Source organism: Ascidiella aspersa, chromosome 8 (genome assembly GCF_963924565.1).
Source record: "Ascidiella aspersa chromosome 8, kaAscAspe10.2, whole genome shotgun sequence".
Classification (NCBI taxonomy): Eukaryota; Metazoa; Chordata; class Ascidiacea; order Phlebobranchia; family Ascidiidae; genus Ascidiella; species Ascidiella aspersa.
Genome location: NC_139454.1, coordinates 24237279 through 24243278, shown reverse-complemented (window position 1 = coordinate 24243278; position 6000 = coordinate 24237279).

The window sequence follows — 6000 nt, the reverse complement described above, 5'->3', positions numbered from 1 at the left end:
ATAAAAAAAATCCGAATTAAAATAGAACTAGAATTAGAGCACACAAGCAATTTACAAATTAGATTAGAATTAAAATTAGCCGCATTTTGCTCTTAATTAATTTAATGTGATAACTAGAATTGTTTATAGCTGTCCAAGCCTGCTTGGGTGCCACTATTAACATGGTCGTTTTCAGTTTAATTAAAATCGCTTGATTTGGAGTGGGAATTGATTCTTCTTCCGAATTTGTTCTAAATACTTCTTTGAAACAAACGATCACCATCTGACAATACTGGAATAATGCGACAAACAACGTATGGACGAAATCTTAACGGAAGCATCGGAAGCTCTGTTGTTTAAAACCGTATGGCAGTTTTCTTAGGTTGGTCGCAAAACGATTTATTTTGTCTTGTGATCACCACATTTTGGCGAGCTAAACAACGGAAGGATTATGCGAAGTGTTAAGTCGACTATAGCGCAATGTATTACAATGTCTGCAGGCATAGATTAGTATCACCCTGTTTCTTACTTACTTAACAACTACCTTTGCTCAATTAGATATATCATAAAATGTTGTACACTCATAATACTGTGTAGGCCACATTCAGCCATTCTGTATTTATTCATAAAGAACTACTTAAATTAAATGCCGCCACGCTGTCAAAGTATTAAATCTGATGACTACATTTAAAAAGAAATACGAACTGACCGGAGATGGGTCCCGTAATTTCGTGGCCGTGATGACATGAAATAATCTTGTTCGGAAATATGAATATTCTACGATATCCCAAAATTACGAAGACATATTGTAAAATTAAACCAGTTTTGCGCAAAGCGCATGCGTTTTTTTAGATTAAATATTGAACCTCGAATAAAACCCTCCGAAAGATTAGTTCCAAAGCAGTTTTACGATGTCGAGCCAAAATAGATTTTAGTTTTTTCAGCTTGAGCCAATAATAAAGGCATAAAGGCAAAGCGACGAGTTAACATCCTAACTAAAATCGTCAAACACGTTATTATGCCCTATCAGACGAAAATATCTGAAAAGCCAAATATATACCCAACAAAGATGTTTTGCTAGATTAGTCATAGTGGCATTTGTTCACTTTTGGTGTAGATCTGCTTTCAAGAAAACAGATATAAAAAACATAAAAAAAACATGAGATACTGATGATGCTTTTAATGGATAATATATATATTATTTTGTAACATCCAAACAAATTAATTTTCGGTTTACCAAGTTCTGTACTCAGTTTAATCTTTATCATTGATGTGCAACCAGAATCGTTTGTTTTCACCATTCGGATTCAGGCAGATTCTGTTATTCGAAAGAAAATTTTGATTCAAGAAAACAGGTTGTTCAATGCATGATAAAATATGATACTCGTCGGCTATTGTACTGATTTTCAATGACTTGTCTACACCATGTTGTGGGAGTCGATTATTTGTGAACTTAATTTAGTGAAAGTCGATGATTTGTATTATTTAGTAACTGGTTTGTAACTATTTGCTTGACTTAGTTCGGGGGAAACATTTCTTGACTTGAATTGCTTCAATTATTACTTTACTGGACCTTGACTTGGGGAACTGATCATTTAGACTGGTACTTGACTTGTTATTTAATAAAAATGACTTTACTTGGACTTGGTTGTTGTGCAAATGACTTGTCTGGGAGTAAGTCATTTCCAATGACTTGTTTACAATACTGATGTTAGCTATGAAACGGAATGATGAGAGAATAGCCTACACCCTTAGCAAAAACTTATGTAGATTGATAAGATTTGCTCTACAAAAAATTCTAATTGTATTTGTATACAAGCAACTGATAACACAATAATACAATTCCAAAATGTGAGTTAGTTTCACATTTAATTGAGCAAAGAAATAGATTGACTTGTTTACAATACTGATGTTTGCTATAAAACGGATTGATGAGAGAAAAGCTCAACACTCCAAACTTATGTGGATTGTCAGCATTTTCTCTTGTGGACAACACTACAAGCGTATGTGCTGGATAAAGCTGTGAAAAAGGAAGGAAATACGGATGTGATTCAGGGATTATTAAGCAGCATAACATGTTTTTTTTTGTTTTTTTTCGGATGTAATTCTGCTGATTATTATGCGTCATAACACGTATGTCAGGTCTAGAACGGAAAGAAATCACTAATAAAGATTGTGACTTGCGTTTATGGAAACATCTTTGCCATACGGCACGCTAAGCAACTTCTTATGTGTGTGTTATCGAGCTAATGTTTAGATCGCTGACTGGGGTTAACACCGAATTCGACAATCTACAGTATTGCTTCCTGTATTTTCGCTTAGAGCGAAGACCACAAGCCGGCTGTCAAAAATATAAAGAAAAACAATCATATGACTTTGCTAATTTGACTTGAATATGAATTATATTGTTTTGTTCGCTAGGCATTTTTATTGTAAGTTTTGGCGCGACATTTCGAGTAGTGTCCCATTTTTAAATCGAACAAAATACTTCTATTCAGGAATTATTACTCATCCTTCTAAATGTAATCTCTAATCGGGCATGCATTATTCGAATGTATTACCAATAGCGATTTGTACAACACGCCACAATGTTCAACAACCCTGCCCAATGTTTTCTTCGTGAGTCGATTGAATAACTGTTTATTCTGTATTGTGCGCTACAATTTAATGGTGAATATACTTATCCCGCAATATTAACGATGTAAGGTGACTGTCTAGAATTCAACCATCGTATAAGAAAGAGTGGTTTAGTGGCCCGCATCATTGTAGCCAGATGTATGAAAGGAATGTGTAAGAGACGTAGGAAGCTATCGGGATATGACATGAGAAGAGACAACATTGCAAGCGTATGTGCTGGATAAAGGTGTGAAACAGGAAGGAAATTCGGATGTAATTCTGGTGATTATCACACGTTTGGTCAGGCCTGGAACGGAAAGAAATCTCTAATAAAGATTGTGACTTGCGTTCATGGGAACATTCTTGCCACACGGCCCGCTAAGCAACTTCTTAAGTGTGTGTCACCGAGCTAATGCTTAGAGCTATAGACAGTACATTAATGAATTGGTTCAAAACTGTTGTTCACGTTATACGCAAAGAACGCGAGCAGCCTTCAGATTCTATGCGTCGTTTAGGATATCCTTGCAAATATATGTAGCGTCTCACTCACGCTTTTAGGGATTCAAACGGATTTATTACGCTGCTGTCAATTACGCAGCACAACTTCAGCACACGCTAGGTAGAATCATTATGTACACAACAGTTCATGTAACAGACGACACGAAATGGTAACCGGCACATTATAAAACACTACATCCCTCCCCTTTTACTTTAAACATCACGACAAAGAAATTAAACTCAAGTACATGACAATATTACACAAAATCACGAAACCGCACTGGCGTTACAATTTGTCGCCCAGAGCGACTTCGTGTTCCATCAGGCCTATCAGAATTCGGGGAAGAGCCTTCCACGTCGACCAATGGTGGTACATGGGGAACATCCTCTGATTCACTTTCGTCATTGACATACTTTCGCAGAAATGATGAATTTCTTTTCATTTCCACACCCTCCTCATTCTGAATTGTAACTTGGCCACTTTCTTCGCCGACAACTATTTTAGGTTCCGGATCAAAATTGGTAGAAAGCTTGTTGGTTTTGGGCTGCTTCACCAAAACTTGATCACCAACTTTTATTCCAGAGGAAATTGCTCTTCTTTTCTCGTCAGTGTATAGTTTTCCTTTTAGCTTGTTGCTCCAGTCCCTGTCATGAAACTCCTCTTCGGTCACCCTTGGTTCTTGACAAAGCTCCGGAAGCTTTGTTCGCATTTCACGACCAAACATTAAATAATATGGAGAAGCTCCAGTTGATGACTGTGGTGTTGATCTGTACGCCATTAAAAATTTGTCCATCTCAGCCTTCCAATCTTTGTGTTCCGAATGAGCCACACGGATTGCCTTCATTAAAGTTCTGTTTTGCCTCTCCACTTCTCCATTAGCCTGAGGCCAAAGTGGAGTTGTATGGACATGTTCAACACCATTTTCTTTTAGAAAATCTTCAAATTCCTTAGAAATGAACTGTGGGCCATTATCAGTCCGAAGTGAGTAAGGCATACCGAATCGTGCAAACATTTTGCTTAGCGCTTGTATTACACAGGAACTTGTAATTGACCTCATAATTACCACTTCATAGAACCTGCTATAATAATCCACAACAACAAATATGTTGTCTCCACTTGGTAAAGGTCCCAGTATATCAGCTGCACAATCCTGCCATGGTTGACTTGGAGGTAGGACTCTTGCAATTGGTTCTGGTCTGCTGTACTCACTAGTTACTTGGCATCCATGACATTTCTTACACAGGGTTTCTGCATCTCTATCCATCTTTGGCCACCAAACTTTACAACGAAGCCTGTTCTTTGTTTTTACAATACCCTGGTGTCCCTCATGAGCAAGTTTCAGCACAGCTTGACGCAAACTACCAGGAATTACAAGTCTAGTGCCTCTAAGTATCAGGTTTCCATATATACTAAGTTCATTTTTCACATGTAGATAGCTTGGATTAACACATTTTGACCAATCACCTGTTTTTACACAATGTCTAACCACTCTTAGTTCTTCATCTTTTTCGGATTCTCTTTCCACTTCTTTTGATGACATAGCAACAGGTGTACTGTATTCCACAACTTGACCAATAAAGTCTTCAGAAACACTGTTGTCAATACAGCATGCTAAATTAAGCCTGGACAACGCATCGGCAATATTACTTTTGCCTGGTCTGTACACAACTTTAAAATCATACCCTTGCAGTCTTAGCACCCAACGTTCAATACGTGCTGGAAGCTTTGATGACTTTGAGTAAATAAACTGAAGTGGTTTATGGTCAGTCTCTAATTCAAACTTTTTTCCGAACAAATACAAATTAAACCGCTCACAAGCCCAAACTAAAGCCAATGCCTCTCGTTCTGTTTGGATGTATCTTCTTTCCACATCAGTAAGACTCCTTGATGCATAAGATATAACCCTCCATTGACCACATTGCCACTGAGTCAAAACTGCACCCAATCCATATGGAGAAGCATCTGCAATTACTCTTGTTGTGCAGTCATTGCGAAAATAGGCAAGGGTGTCTGCTTTGGCAATTAAATCCTTTAGTCTTACAAATGCAATGTCCTGGGCCTTGCCCCATGTAAACTTGACACTTTTCTTTGTTAAATCCAAAATGGGTCTTGCAATTGAAGACAAATTCGGGATAAATCGTGCAGAATATTGCACCAAACCCATAAATGATCTTGCTTCACTGGCAGTTTTGGGAGGTTCAGCATTCTTGATTGCTGCTATTTTCTCTTCACTTGGATTAATCCCTTGCTTGCTTAAATCATGGCCAAAAAAAGTAAGTTTAGCCATACGAAATTTGCACTTTTTAGCATTCAGTGTTAAACCACAACGAGACATTTTATCCAACACAGCATACAACCTCTGATCATGCTCTTTTCTTGTACGCCCATGTATAATAACATCATCTGCAATGTTTGCAGTTCCTTGACATCCCTTCAAGATATCCCATATAATCTTCTGATATTTCTCTGGGGCAGAGTTTAGACCAAACATTAGTCTAGTGTACCTGTACAATCCCTTGTGTGTGATAAATGTGGTGATATGCCTACTGTGTTCATCAAGTAAAATTTGATGAAATCCCCACTTCAAGTCCAATTTACTGAAAACAGTACTTCCATTAAGTTCATAAAGCAACTCTTCCACTGTGGGTATTGGGTGTCTTTCCCTTACAATAGCTGTATTAGCCTGTCGCATATCCACACACACTCTAATGTCACCATCAGGTTTAGGAATTACCACCAATGGAGAAATCCAACCAGTAGGCCCTTCAGGTGCTTCCTCGATTATCCCCCCCTTTAACAGCTCTTCTAATTTTAATTCCACTTTTTCTCTCAGCTGAAATGGAATTCTTCTCACAGGCTGTGCCACAGGTTTAACTTTATCATTGATGTGCAACTTCAACTTGTAT